Source organism: Dermacentor silvarum, chromosome 1, assembly GCF_013339745.2.
Source record: "Dermacentor silvarum isolate Dsil-2018 chromosome 1, BIME_Dsil_1.4, whole genome shotgun sequence".
Lineage (NCBI taxonomy): Eukaryota > Metazoa > Arthropoda > Arachnida > Ixodida > Ixodidae > Dermacentor > Dermacentor silvarum.
In genome coordinates, this window is record NC_051154.1 from 8,341,135 (window position 1) to 8,353,436 (window position 12,302).

At 46.8% G+C, this 12,302-nt stretch overlaps 1 protein-coding gene across 6 annotated transcripts in view; it reads right to left on the reverse strand.

Annotated features, from left to right (window-relative positions):
• Nucleotides 1-12,302, reverse strand: part of LOC119456455 (uncharacterized protein ZK1073.1-like) — a 187,279-nt gene that overhangs the window by 144,464 nt on the left and 30,513 nt on the right. Inside the window, exon 2 of one of the 6 annotated variants that reach the window (XM_049664737.1) lies at nucleotides 7,223-7,374. The exons of the other annotated variants lie outside the window; for them this stretch is intronic. The gene's annotated coding sequence lies outside the window, so the exon portion shown is untranslated. The remainder of the gene's footprint in view (nucleotides 1-7,222; nucleotides 7,375-12,302) is intronic. 6 annotated transcript variants of the gene reach the window in all.

Genomic DNA, 12,302 nt, shown 5'->3' on the forward strand with positions numbered 1-12,302 from the left:
GTTTCTTACGCTGATACCTGCAGTCAAGTATCAAGCCGCTTGGCTGCAAAGTTAAAACCGGAGTTTGGCTATGGACTGTTTAATGGCTGAAATGTTTCATTTCACCAACCATCGCAGCTCATTCATATAAAATTTAACACTGTGGAGAAGCGGCCGAGATATCGTACTTGTCAACATTTCCAGTCCATTATACATAAATCAAAGCTGGCGGGCTGCACATGGTCTCCAAGCTTTCACTCGCGATTGTACATTATCTGTGTGATATATATATATATATATATATATATATATATATATATATATATATATATAGTGATTTTGATGGAAGGAGAAGAATCACTGTTTTCTGTGCTAGTACTGCCGATCAAAGACATGTCCTCTAGCTGCCACCGCTCATGTAGTGGCGATAGAGTTGGCTCGGCAGCAGGACGACGGCGCTCTATCGCGACCGGCTGGACGGTCGCGATATTCAGTTCTGCAGTTTTCAATGTCCACGGCCAGGCCGGCTTCCTGATTGAATGTGGCCGCTCATCGAATCTTAGCCGCCACAGTCCTTTACCGCACAGTTAATTTCCCTCTTTATACAAAGTCCGTTTAGTGCTGCAATGTATACAGGTACTAAAATGTATATTTTTTTCGAATACTCTTCTCCAAAAACACAGCTCCTGAGTTGTTGCAACCATATTTTTCAAGTGTCCACTTGAATGGCTTTAAAAGCTCGGCTGGTGATCCACCAAGATGAAGTTTTTCGACGAGACTGTGTTTGGTCTTAGTAAAATTCACTGCATGACGATACCAAAACACATGGGAGGAGCAAACCGGAATATACGTAAGCACATAACCCGAGGCATAAGATAAAGCCACATTCGCGCTTAATTTACGCGACACTAACCCAAACTTTTCAGGTAAGAGTGATATGGCCGCTTCGAGGCCCGTTACACTGTCGATAGCTGGATTTATATTTATGCTTGCTCTTCTTGAAAATCTTGCTCACAGAAAAATGCAGCTGGCAGTCAGCCCAGTAAGCTCGAAAATAGGCCAGTTCATAATTTTTATCGAAAGCGTATCGTAATTTTAACAGCGTTCGGTTTCCTTACGTAATAGGCTCCTCCACGTGCCCCATGTGTTAGCAGGATTTGATAAACAACTACTATGAAGCATCGCAGATGCCTCCTTTGGCTCAGAAGAAACGCTGGCCATTCCATGTTATTGAGAGGATGCTTATAACGCAGGTCATTAGTCTTGATCAAGTCCAGTTTACGTCCTTTGAAGGACTGCACCGGTGATGGGCAGCGTCTGAATGATTTCGCATAGAGCGACCAACCGTAGATCCTCAGCACGAGTAAGCTGCAAAAATAATGCAATAATTCAATTTGCATGATTATTTGGACTATTTGTTGCATGCCCAAACAAACAGTGTGGGCTGACGACACGGCCTACTTTAGTGCAGGCAGTCGGGCGTCGCTGCTGAAACCTGTAGAGTTGTGAGCAATGGTTGACTGATTTGTGTTGTGCAATTATTGCCGGTAGATACGGGAACTTGGGTGTCTTGTGTCTCGTATTCTTTACAGCTGTTCACAGTCAGCGCGCAAGAACAAGTACTGCAAACATTGGGTGCTTTGAAAGGAGTTTGATATTCGAACTTCCTCGACTGTTGTGGTGAGAGATGGCAGAGCGAGGAAGCGATAGAGAGTGAATAAGCATTTAATGATATGACTCAATGAGATGAGTACTTCTTTATTCACCCAAGACTGGTGTCCTCCAGGTAGCCATTGGCCTTTGCTACTTCCATGATTTGGTCATCCGGGGCCGCGAGCATGGCCTCCCTACGATCCTTGACGGTTCTCGTCTCTGTCTTTCGTCTTAATTTTCTTGATTGTTGGGTTCTACAGGACATCCCATCACCATGTGGCAAAGGGTGTCCGGTGCCCCGCAGGGTCGCGAAAGGTATGGCAATCGGGTTGGGTGCATTTTATTCATTAGGAGGACGTCTACATAGGAATTTATTTGGAGACACCGCAGAGCGACTGTTCCTTCTCTGGTTAGTTGTTAGTTTGGGGTGCAGTAAAGGGTATACTCTTCTTCCCAGTTTATTAGGGTGCAGGATATCCGTATTTTTCTTGGGAATATCCTCAGATCTGATCGTCTTTCGGAACCCCTCTGGCAGGAACTGCCGGCTTATATGATATCGGGCTGCGATGTGTGCCGCTTCGTCTCCCGCCAGTGACTCGTGGTCAGGGGTCCAAACAACATAGGCCTCGTGGACTTACGTGCGTTTCGATACTTGTTGCAGGATTTGCAGGTCTTTGGTGGATAGCGGCCTCTTACACATCTTGGGTATTAATTACACTCGCTGCGAAAGCAGGTATCCTTTGGATACTTTGCCGCATGCATGTATCTTGTGTTAGGGTCCGCAGAAATTTTATTGTGGAGTGCTCGAGATCTTGCCCGTCTTCTATCCTTGTGAAAGTTGTGGTGCATATTGTGGGGTACTGGTGGTATTGAGATTGAGTCTTGTATGCGCGTTGGTAGTCTCGATTTGACGTTCGATCTTGCAGTTGTCTCCGCATCACAACCGAGCCCGAGTAGCACGCTTCTGCCGGTGGGAGTTTCAATCTGACTTTTTTTGGTGTGCTTCTGCCAGTCCCCCCCCCCTATGTTGTGGAGGCGGAGCTTCAGTAATAGCGCCGCAGATGCTTTTAGGGGAGTTCCCAATGCACGGCCCAAAGTACAAGACACGCTGCTTTCCCAATCATGATGTTTAGTTTTTCAATTTCTGCATACTTCAGGGGCAGATAAGGGGTGCCATACGCGATCCGACTCGTAATGAGCGCCTGTACGATACGCAACGTGTCTTGTTTTTTGAGGCCGTGCCTTTGGTTTGCAACTCGCTTAATGAGGTGCGTCACTTGGGTCAGCGACGTTTCAAGTTTGGGGAGTGTCGCGGCTCCTGACCCGTCTTTATGTACGACAAGGGAGAGGATTCGCAGACTCCACTGGGGGTATTTTGATTCCGTTAAATGTTATGCTCGGGTAGGGTCGCTTGTAGGCTGGTGGTCTGCCTCGACTTCTCGCCTTGAGCACCAGCAGTGTTTGTTTAAGTAACGTTGAATGCGATTTACTGCCTCGTGTAGTGCTTTCTGCTGTTGGTCCGTAGATGGTGCTTTGGTCCATAGTGTTATATCGTCCGCATAGAAGGCGTGACGGAGCCCTTCAATTTAGTTTATTTCTATGGGCAATTGCATTATTGCGACGTAGCAGAGCAAAGGATGATTGCTGACCCTTGGGGAATTTCCTTGTCCAGCACCTCGAACTTTTCGGCTAATAAGTTGCCAACACTAATGTTGGAGAAGAAAATTGATACTGTTTGCCAACCCCACCAAAGTCGTAATTATCCGCTAGCCACATGCGGGTTGTGCATCGCATGTTCGGAATTTCGCATGACTTCAGTATTGTCAAGTATCAACGAAAGAAACAACAACAGTGTCAACACGAAGAAAAGGAAGAGGCATGGCAAAAACAATCATCAAACTCGTGCAGCAGCCCGCCTTGAAGTAGGAATGGCACCTTTCGTATCGCAGTTGTATTTGTGTGACGTAAAAATGCCATGCACCAATCAATGGAAGAACATTCATACTCCTTCTACTACGTGATAACAGCTCATTCAGCGCTATTAAAAGTGCTGGGACAGATTTTTTCTCAATTAATTGTAGTGTTCACTCTGCACGATTAATTAAAAATCTTTCTATCATGTTTAGTGAAGGCGTTAAGTAGACGTTATGTGCACCAACTTGAAATAATGAAACATTTTCATTCAATCGCCTGCTATATTCACATCCTGCATTTCTGGCGTAAAGAAAGACAAACGAAATGCACGAAAGTAAGCGTTCAGATTGCAAATTTTGCCGGTGCCTTGCGCAACAGCCCTTTAGAACGACGCTATGAAAATTGTCACATGGAATGGCGTAAAATACACAAAGCGAGGAGAGCAGAGATGATACACGGACAAGTGCCAACTTGCTAGTGCGCTTCACTTTTTTGTCGGACAGGGTGCTCCTTTAACCTTGTTTTTCTAAAAAATGACCTGAAGTAAGAAAGATAAGCTTATCCGCATGGTATATTAGAACAATGTTTGTAATAAAACTCATACGAATTCCTCCCAAAGAACAAGATAAAAAATCCCTCAATGACATTTTTTTCCAATTCTGTCTAGAATTACCTTGTACGCGTAGTACTATTATTTACCGAGCAGAGTGCAACCACACTGAAAATTTCCGCAAATCTCTTTCGTTCATTGGAGACCACGATTCCGCTATCGTGTTAGAGCGTAATAATTACGCTGACAATCAGACTTCACCATGAACGTACTGATAAACTAACCAATTAATAAACGTAACGAAATAACCGTGTCTATAATTGCTGTTTAGAGCATTCATTAATGTAGCAGAATTCACAGTTCTGATTCACCAAGGCCATTCGATCTTTTAATTTTTTTTTCTGGAGCGATACTGTGTCAAGATATACGCTGCTAAAAATAGCATATACATCGAGAGCCTCCTGATGGCCCTGCTCGATTCGACCGGCAGATGGGCTGATGTTCACTCCAGCCATACCACCAGGCGATACGGTCCAACATGCCGGCGTTGCCATGTCGCGCCCTCTACGCCAAGTATCTGACAAGGCAAGTGAGGACAGAGTCTATGGTGTGAAGCTGGTGCACTGCTAGTCTCGGAGACGTACTACATTTTACATACAACCAGGCTGTAAAAGTTTTACAGCATGAAATAGCCTTGGAGAGTGATAGGCTTCAAGTACATTTTACTTCAACCAGACTTCAATAATGACCTCCTGTAGCGGATATCGCATTCATGTTACTTCAGCTGGGTTACTTGAAGAGGCGGACACTATTTGGAAGACAAATTGCAGAAAGGTATTATTGAGCTAATTAGCAAAATTTTAGTAATCAGTTGTGTAATATTTAATTTAGAGACATTGACTCAACAGCGGAATTCAAGTAGAGGAGTAGCGAGGTAATGTACACTTAGGGGAAATCCTGAGCTTAGTACCAATTTCGAGAAAAACGTCATAAAAATCTGCGGCGAAATGCATTATGTTCCCCTTAAAACTTGCCAGCACTGTGGAAAATAGAGTTGTGATTAGTGTTAACGCGCTGCAATTTGAGGAAGAAGGACTGGAAAGCGGCCAGGTGCGTAGTAACGCTCGGAATGGTTGGCGCGAGCCTCTTGTTCAAGCGCGCGTTCGGAAGCGCTGACAGGCCTCAAAAAGGAGACAGCTGCGTATCAATGGCGGTATGTATGGGCACTGCGGTGTACACGAAATGGCCCCACGAAGATGGCTGACAGACGCAATGCCGAAGACGCCGGAGCATAGACACTTACCAAACGGCTGGACCGAGTCTTAGTAGGTGTACAGCACAGTAAATGAAACATTGCGTCATGGACCAAGTTAACTGAGGTCTTCAATTAGCCATTGGCCGAATTTGTTCTTACAAACAATTTTAGCGGGACAGCTTTTTGTGAATACGGACCCAGGTGTATCTGCGTGTGCAGGGACGTGACCGCGCTTGAGCGTATGAAGCATATATTGACTGGCCGCAACATAGGCAATGATGACCAGGACATAAAATTCAATAAAACCGAAACGAGTTCCATATAAGAACACCGCCTATGCTTTACATCTCACAGTCTGGCAGCAGTGCACTTTGGCTTCATGCATTCAAAGCTACGCCTTTGCCAGTTGAGAAATTTCCCGCTGAATTTTGCAGCTCGTAAACTTTCGCAAGTTGTGCACTGCTGCCAGACGTAGTGTATCTTGTCTTGATGCTTCGCTCAGTGTTGTCGTTCCATCGATATCATTCAGTCCTCGTTATTCCTCCATGCTGATGGGCGACCTTGACAAGCGAATGTCAGCAAAGCGGGACGACATTGGAGTATGTGGAATATAGTCGCAGCAACGAAAGTCTCAGAGTTACCACCCCTACAAGTGGTAAATAAGCGTTACTTCAGGTCTGTCGCTACATCGCTCGATTGCTATTCGCATTACCGTCGACAGTCATCGTGAGACGAGTTCTGCCGTAATTCTTTCCTCTGAAATCTCGCGCAGAATCTGGTTAGATGGTGAAATTAATGTGTAACTCGAGTAAGCAAATACATTGAAATCTATGACTTACAATTGAGGGGTCAAAATAGGTAGGAAGAGCCGAGAAATGTGTAAATTACAATTTTGTGAAACGATGGTTGAAGTGTACTAGTGAGAAATAGCGCGCGATCTACACGTCGCGCCCATTTGTAAAATTAGCCACAAAGTCCATCTTGTGCGTATCTATCATACACCTCATGCATATCATGCACCTAATTCACGGTTTCGAATTCTCAACACCAAAGGCATCAGCGGTTATCATCGGTGTTAATTCAAGCTACGCCACTCGCAAGAAAGCCTTTGATACAGTCGACAAATAAACCGTTGATAGCAGCCTGATACACTAGATTAAGAGAGAAAGCAGTTTGAATCATCGCCGGTGTCCCTGAAAGCACTGATGGGATGCGCCGCCGTGCGAAAACGCGGAAACAGCTTGTTAAGGACGGCGCTCCTATGCGAGGCCTGGCCATGCGCCTAATGACCACGCCAAATACTCGACCCCCACGGCGCCTGTCCCTACACGGCGAAGCGGGCGACACGACCAGCCACCGCAAGTGGCACGGGAGACGCCGACGTCGTCGCGCGATGGTTTCAGAATGTGAGCCCGTTCAGGATACCAGTGCAGGCGAAGCTTCGTTATTGTGCAGGGGCAGACCACGCCACGCGGGACATCTCGCACGCAAGCTCCAAAGTGCGACTACAGAGTTCTGATGCAGCTGTGTGTATAAGCAACTGCGTAGTGTCTTTCAAGTAGCCTGCGCCTAAATTACGATGGTCACATGAACGCGCCCCTTCTAAGGCTATGTATCGAGGAAAATATGCATAAATGTCTTCCAGGAAATATAAAGCTAAATATGTCAAATTGTGTACGTCCTCATACCACTAATACATCTATAGGCATACCCATAGAAAGGCACTTGCTGCAATTTTCGCAAAGGCAAATGCATAAAAAATTCGGGATGTGGAACCTAAAAAAAATTGTGACGTTTCACGTCGTGAACGCGGGTTACGCGCAAGTGTATGGGTGCCATTCCTATATAATTGCGATAGCAATGATACGTACACTCCAGGCGCGTTTCTGCCGTCATGGTTGCCATGGTGTTCCGTATAAATCAAGGTACGCATGGTAGCGAAGGTGCCATATAAGCTCATACGTCCTACAATGGCGGCTTGTGGAGGCACGGCACCGCCATCTACATTTCGCAGGGTCAACGTCTAGAAGGAAAAGAAGTCAGCATTTGCCGTTCGAGGATTGTTCCGCCAACTCTACTACGCCAGCTCACATCACATCGCTATGACATCGCATATACTGAGCACACAACATTACAAATGAAGAGTAGTAAGTGAGAACACTCGCCACAACATCGCGTCACAATCTAACCTGAGTACACCCATCTATATTATAGACCTCATTCTATAACGGCACACATTATACTGGTGAGCCTTCAGAGTTTTGCATGAATTCAGAGCAATGGGTTCACCCAGGTTTTGAACGAAGCAGTATATCCGTGTGTCCTTAGTACCAACACACATCTGTTATTTCGGTGTTAAGATAAAAACAACATTACATTGAAATGATTCACAAAAACCATACTTTAATCTTCCCTAACACAGCACGCGTGCCACGTGTAGTTTTTCTCTCGTACTGAAGTCATAGCTAAAACATAATATTTAGTGAAACGGCAGTTCAAAAATAAATTTACTGATAAAATCTTATAAGGTTAACACTATATATATATATATATATATATATGTGTGTAGCCATTACTTTTTATGGCTACGCGACAGAGAGTTTTGACGACATTACAATGTTAAATACGTTAATACAATCTCGGCATATCTCAGCACGCATCGCCACGAGCAAACTTCAGAAAGCCTGCAGAGTTTTGTATTCATAATTATTCGTGGATGGAACCAAACAGCCTGTGATTTCACATTTTTCCTATGCTAATTAACTGTTTAGTGTTTTGCCCCGCGCGATGTAGCCGCCCTTCAATCGCACGACCATAACTGATGTCGCCACTCATTGGCTTGGAACCGTATTTCAGTCTCGCCTTCGCGACCATGCGGATTGACCTTGTATAAAGTCCAAGGGCGATAACATCTTCCCCGCGCGCCGTATGCTGTATGCGCGAGTGAAAGCGTGCGACGGCGAGCCGAATCGTGCACAAGGGAGGAAAGCGGGAAGGCAGAGCGGTATGGAGGTAGCGCTAAAGCCCCTATATAGAAAAAGTAGCGTCACGCTTTGAAGAATGCCGCCGCCTCCTCGCACACCCTGTCCGAGGCCGACGCCGCGTCGGTATTGGCCTAATGGCATCACGTGGACCGTCGCGCCGCCGGGCGCTGGCTGCGTTTGTTTACGATCACGCTCCATCGCCATTTTCGCCCGAGAAGTGTCTACCGACTGGCGAGGAGCACAATGATAGCCGCGAACGCAGTCGGCGATCGTCGAATCTGATCAGCGGTGAAAGATAAACAAGTGCACGTGTTTCAAGCGGTGTAGGCGGCGCAACGGTCGAAAAATGAGCCCGAAAGAGAGGAGAAACAAGGAGGAGGGAAGGCGGAGGAGGAGAGTGTCGCTACTTTTTATATAGAGGGGCTTTAGGCAGGGCGGCCAGCTCAAAGCGTACGATTATTCCGTCGAAAGCGTCTCTCGCTTCCATCGTCTGGTTCGTCGGCCAGGATGCGTCTCTCCCAGAAACGGAATGAGTGGTCGTACATTGGCGCCAACGCGCTCGTTTTCTACCTTGAGACAGCGCACACGACCAGCCAGTGGTGATGAGCGCACGTTCCAGGCCGCGCTATCGCTATCTGACGAAACGCGAGTGACTCAGCCCGACTCGGTTTGCTGAGAAGCGGTCGAATATCACCGATACCGTTGCGCGCGCCACATGTAGGCGCTGCCATTTCTCGCTCGCGTCGCCGCTTAATCGCACCGCGTGAGGAAAACTAAGGGCACAGCCCTAGGTTTGTAGTATGTAACATTCAACCAATATTATTCTAAACAAACTCCTCTTTAAAAAAATGATGTCCCAAAACACAAATGCCCCGCACGAGAGCGATGCAAATCTATGAGCACGCGCTATGAACAAAAGTATTTCATGGCCCCAAACAACGGGTAAAGTGCGGCAATACATACGCCTCGCGGCCTCCATTGCCATATGGCCGCTCATTAGCATAATTGGCGCTGCTTGACACACCAAAAATTATGGCGGAAAACCTCTGCAACGGCGGCCCAACGCAAAGTCACGCACGAAATTGCGTGACACTCCTTACTGGATATTTCTTGAGCCAAGCAACAAGCTGACATGGCGGCTATCTTGGACCACCATGTCAGCTTAATTTCTAAGGCATTAACATCGCAATGCAGCTGCCAAGGAGCAGAAAAACGTGTTATTTGAAAAAGTCTGCAACACAACGTTACGTTTCGTCGTCTTGATGAAAACGAAAAATTGCGTTTTGCCAAACTACAAAAACATTCTGGGGTGCGAAAACCACGGTATGATTATGACGCACGGCGTACTAGGAGACTCCGGCTTAATTTCGACCCCCTGGGGTTCTGTAACGTGCACCCAATAGACGGTATACGGGTGTTCTTGCATTTCGCCCCCGTCGAATGCGCCCGCGGCGGCCGGGATTCGATCCTGCAACCTCAGGCTTAGCAGCACAACACCAAGGCCACTACACCAACGCGGCGGGTGTTTTGCAAAGCTCATGTTTCGCGGCGCTAAATGCAAAACACGTGACCCCTCGACAGCCAATCAGAGTTAACATGACGGATAATGGAAGCCATGCATGCGTATCGAGAATAGAGCCTTTGGTCGCGTCCTCCTAAAGCGCTTCAGCAAATGTTGAAAACGTTAGCTGGGAGCGCGAGAAGGCCGACAATGCACAAAGCGAAATCCACCAAGGGCTGATGTCGCCATTGTTGTTCCTGTTTCATGTTAAAAAAAAGTTGTCGCAGTTTCACCTGAAAGGCGAAGCATCAATTGCGATAGCAAATTTGAAGAGAGCTATACGGAGTAATGATAGCAGCTTTATCAGCTGTATAAACTTGGACATGCAGCAGCACCGGCAACACGCAGAACTGTTGTCGACGCCGCCGGCGTTTTGCCGCGTTCGCTCAAAATGCGTGCGGCGTTGGTGACTGTTGCCGGAGCCTCTGATATAAATAGGCACTTGGCGCCGCAGCTAAACGTCGCCTCCCTTCCCTGCCCCTCCCCCTCTCCCCCACAGCCTTTCGCGCGTCGGAAGAAGGTACGTTTACTCTACATATATGGTGATTGTAGAGGAGGAAAGAGACGCCTACTTCTGCAGCCCTTAAGGGAGCACAGCGCAGAACGCGCGTTTGTTCTCCGCCGTGCGTTCACTCCCCGTGAAAGCGCGCGTCCCTCGCGCTCTTTCACTCGCACATACAGCGTTCGGTGGCGCGCGGCTACGATTTCATCTCCATTGACGTCATACGGAACCTCACGGCGACGGCGACGGCAACGGCAACGGCGACGCCGACGGCAGAAATCTGCTTTTGAGTGTCCATATAATTGCTATCGCAATAAAAGACAACTAGTAAATTAAATTTTCATTTATCTGTAATTTGCAGCGAGTGGAACAGAGGGCTTCAGGGCTGATGTGTGGGGACGACTACCAACGAACAATGCAATGATTTACAAAATGGGTTCAGACCAGGCACACGCTTAGAGGAATGTTTGTACTAACTCAGTGCATAGAGATTTCAGTAGCTCAGAATAGACCTTTATCGATAGCATTTTATTTTATTTTATTTTATTTATATGACGTGACAGACGTGTCGTGTTCGTGCTCTGACAGACGTGTCGTGTCCTGAGGAGGGGCAAACCTGCCTGCTCATTGCCGAGTGTGCTGTTCACCTGTTCTAGAAGACACACAGATTATTGGCAGGGGAACCACACGATACGAAGACCTGATTGAAGCGTACCATATCCAAAAACATGGTCACAATCAATGTGCTAGTGTACACTCGTTATCACTGTCAAAGAAAGAGATAGCTTATGTAGAAAAATGTGGTTACTAGATGTCATTCTGTGTTTTTTCTTTGATATGCACGTGGCATATACGACGCATGCGCGCTCTTGCTTGCCTGCGAACTTCTGCGTGGTTGTTTCATTAAACTAGTTGCTAGTCCCAGCGTGTGTCCATCTACTTCTCTCCTAGTGTTTGCGTAATAAAGGCTGGGTTTCATCGTTTCTACTAGCGGACAATGCAAGATATTTCCAGACACTTGCGAATATGTGTGGCAGCACAGGGACAAATCCAGGCCTTAAGTTTAGCACAGGGAAATCGGGAATTATGATCTTTAATGAAGAGACGAGTAATTTCGTGGTGGCAATTCAACAACTAGTCATACCGAGAGTCAAACAATATAAGTACCTCGGCGTATACATAAACGACGGGAAGACTTACTCAAGCATCCACCAAGATAATCTGAAACTAAAGGGGAAGCGGAAAAAATTATGGGGTTTTACGTGCCAAAAGCAGTTCTGATTATGAGGCACGCCGTAGTGGGGGACTCCGGAAATTTGGACCACCTGGGGTTCTTTAACGTGCACCTAAATCTAAGTACACGGGTGTTTTCGCATTTCGCCCCCATCGAAATGCGGCCGCCGTGGCCGGGATTCGACCCCGCGACCTCGTGCTCAGCAGTCCAACACCATAGCCACTGAGCAACCGCGGCGGGTGGGGAAGCGGAATGCAGCAATAATGAAACATAGAAGCACTTTGGGGCCACAATAAATATGAGGTGGTGCGTGGAATCTGGAAAGCCGTAATGGTGCCAGCGCTAACGTTCGCAAATGCCATTCTGTGCTTAAAATCGGATATCTTGTCGGGGTTGGAAGTTAACCATAGATCGGCAGGCCGGCTGGCTTTGGGAGCTCACGGTAAAACCACAAATGAGGCAGTGTAGGGCGACATGGGTCGGACCTCTTTTGAAGTCAGAGAAGCGCCGAGCAAAATTAGTTTTCAAGAAAGACTCACGAACATAGATGAAAATAAATGGACGGCTAAATTGCATAAGTATCTGTACCTGGAAAGCATGGACACAGAATGGAGGAAGAGGTTAAGAAAGTTGGAAACCAAGTACATGGTAATCAAAAGTGTAAGTAGAC